Source organism: Arvicanthis niloticus, chromosome 11 (genome assembly GCF_011762505.2).
Source record: "Arvicanthis niloticus isolate mArvNil1 chromosome 11, mArvNil1.pat.X, whole genome shotgun sequence".
NCBI classification, from domain to species: domain Eukaryota; kingdom Metazoa; phylum Chordata; class Mammalia; order Rodentia; family Muridae; genus Arvicanthis; species Arvicanthis niloticus.
The window spans coordinates 30,337,678-30,341,184 of record NC_047668.1 but is presented as its reverse complement, the minus strand read 5'-3'; positions in this window follow the sequence as shown (position 1 = coordinate 30,341,184).

Here is a 3,507-nt window from a genome sequence, read left to right as displayed (position 1 = left end):
CTCCTCTTCTTACTCCTTTTCTTCCTCTCAGTACTCCTCCTACCTTAGCTCCTCCTACACATCACCCTTTCTGTTAAAATGAAACTTTTCTCTCAAAATACAATTAGAGCATAATTATGCCAATTTGTACCAGTGAGGTACAAGATAGTCCTAATACCCAGTCCATCATTTTGTTGACTAACCAGAACCTCTGTCATCTCTCCTAACTAAAACACTTAGTTCTGAACCTGGCTTTAGGATGAATGTCAGCTGACGACCATCCACTCAAATCTTTTCTCTTAAGGTAAATAGCTATACGTTTTCAACCCCGTCAGAAATCCAGAATGACTGAGTTAACTATAATTGTGGGAAGCACAAAGCATAGCTTCTAAAACTTAGCCAATTTATAGAGACCTCTGAACACCTGAAAAGCCCCTATACTACTGAACGTTGGAGCATCAAATCTTCAGCCTTCTGGCCCAGAATCATCTGACAGACCTTGGTGATGCAGGATTATTAAGGACTGATTACTCTGTCTAGGCAGATATAATCAGTCGACTATTCTGCATGTGTGTCCTTTTCTGGACAGTAATTTGTCTGTAGATGGAGAGAGGCAATTCTTGCCTAGTGGCTGTTACCACACAACTGGAGTAACTCCAAGGATGCTCAATTTCTTCTTAGAATCCACGACAGGAAGCTGTCAGGAGCAGACAGGTCTCTAATCAATATGAACATTAATATATAAATATTTGTAGCGTCAGTTCTATGGACTTCTGATGTTTTGAAAACCAACTATCCATGTAAGGTAACCTGGACTGTTGTCTGTTCACTCCTCTCAGCTATTTCTAAGTAAAATATGGAAAACACCCTAACAATAAACTCAAAAATATGAATTTGCTATAGTCCCTTAACTCATAGGTTAACCATCCCAAAATCAGTTAAAAAGGTTAAAAAAGGGCTGGGTCTAGGCATTGTATTCCTAAATGTGTTATACAGGCACAATGCCCATGAGAGTATCAATATTCATCTCATTTTTATATTAATAAGAGGCTCGTACCAATGAAAACCTTAAATTTGAGAGCAAAGTAAATTTTGTACCATTTAAGAAATTATAACTTCATCTTGATAATAAGTATACAGATTTCTACCAGTAGGTTATGGCTATGCAGTAAGTCCTAGCTAATCCCCCCTGTTCCAACAAAACCACTACTTGTCCCTAGAAAGACAGACCATTATTAATCACATTAGTCCCCAAGCTCAGGGAATAGGGGCGCTGACTCTTCTTTAACTTCTTCAAGCTGATTAAGGGCGTTGAGATTTTAGAAGAGGGGTGGGGGGAAGAGTAAGTTGATAAGCCTCTGATGCTGTGTCTTCACTGAATCCAGATGGAATTCCAGGACATCAGAGGTTTGGGCAGGTCTGCTCAGTATGCTTGATGAGTAGATACACCAAGGCTGTGTATTCTGCAACATACAATTCTCAGAACAAGTTTTAGTATCAAGAAAAAAAAAAAATTTCCCACCCCCAAGGGGCTGACATTTTTTTTTTAAAGATGTTGGTTCTGAAGACTTTTTTTCCCCCGCTTGTTAAAATTGGTTGTAGTATTTACGTTTCAGATTTTATCCCCTTAGCCTACTTCCTCCCACCACCTAGAAACCTCCTATCCCATCCCCCTCCTTATGCTTCTATGAGGCAGTGACCGCACCTACCCCTCCTCACTATCCCCTCCCCGCCCTCACATCCCCCCCCCCCCGTGTGTTCATTTTTTTTATGGGACCAAGAAACTCCTCTCCCACCTATGTCCGACAAGGCCATCCTCCCCTATGGAGTCTTGGAGTCTGGAGTCTTGGGTCCCTCCCTATGAAAAGAAACTTTTATGTCATGGTTTTCTTTATTACAAATCCAACCCCAAATCTGCCAAGTGCACTAACAACCTAACGAAGGATTTTTAATCTACTTCTGACAGTATTTTTCCAAGTTATTAAGTTGTTTTTCTTTTATTGCAATAAGTATTTCATATTTAATCTGTGATTATTTAGTGTTTCAAAAAGTAATAACATTTTCAACTCAACCAGTTTGTGGTAGATAAAATGCAGGCGTGACTTGGAGGCCTACCTATCTGGCACACTGTGTTTCTAAACAAGAAGCATGCTGCACTGTGCATGTGCTTAGAAGTCAGAACACTGGATTCTGAAGGACCACAAGTAGCTGGTCTGCTGAGGAGTCTGTACTCTCCAAGCCTCCTGTTATGTACTTCTTCTAACCAGAGGTAATGTGCTAGTCAATCACAGTCAATAGGCTTCCACTATTTAAGTAGTTATTCACATACTATAAAGTAGATGCGGTCACCAGACGCCATCTCTGGAGTGGTTTTCCTCCATGCCTTTTCCCTACCTATCGGCATTTTGTTCTTGTAAGGTGACTCCCGACAGCCCAATTGCAATGGGTCTTAGAATGTGTGGACTTGAACCTAAAAGTCTGTTGTGCTGCTAATTGGTTGAGTGAACTCACAACTGTAGCTTCAGCTTCCTCTGTCTCTGTTATTTGACCAGTAAGGTAAGGTGACTGAACTACACGATATCTAAAATGTCTTGAGGCTCTCAAACCTTCTCTTATCTCAAACAACATGATTGCATTTCCAACTGTAATGACAGACACAAACAAGGTTTGATTTATACTACGCTCTAATTCTGATTATGTTTCTAGTTCACTCAGTCATGTAATTTCAGAGTAAGATTTTGGTCAGAGTCTTTATGAAGGTTGGCATATTCCCTCATGTTTGCTGTTTCTGGAAGTTAGGCAACATATGTTGGAAGTAGAGAGCTGTCAACCTCAGAGGACCAAGACTTGAGTATCTTTCAGGCACTTTCTACTCTGTACAAACACCAGGATCATATTAAGGACCAATAAAAAGTGAGAGAGCTTTGGAACAAAACACATTAGAATTTTCTTTTTTATTAACACGCTTTCCTGCTGATCTATTACCTATGTGATTCTATAGAAAATGACAAGAAAATGGGAGTATAGCGTATAAGGTTTTATTGTAAAATAATGTTATAATTTCATTGAAAGGTTTTCTTTGAAAAAATGCTAAGCATATATATTGTGACAGCAACAGAATAGAGATCTTTCTAGCAGAAAAAGTTATGCTTCTTTAAAGTCATTCCCCAATCAGCGCCTTCATTTAGCAGTTGCTGGGAACATAGTCTGTGCTTATCAGGTTCTAAGAATACAGCAGTGTACAAATGGTAGTCCAACTGAGAAAAAGAACCCGTGTTCTACTGTCAAGTGTGAAGGTAAATACACACCATCCTGTTCTTGAACAGAGCTTGCAGGACAGCATTGCTGTCAAGCATTTCCTGAGTTGAACTATTTGGATGAAACAGCAGAAAGAATATATTTCAAAAAAACAACACTGATATTACTACAAACATTTGAGTTAAAGTCTTGCAAGTAAGAAGAGTGCAGGGGGAAAAACTTATCTGTTTTTGATTATGAAGTCTGCCAAGTACAGCTGAAACCTCTATT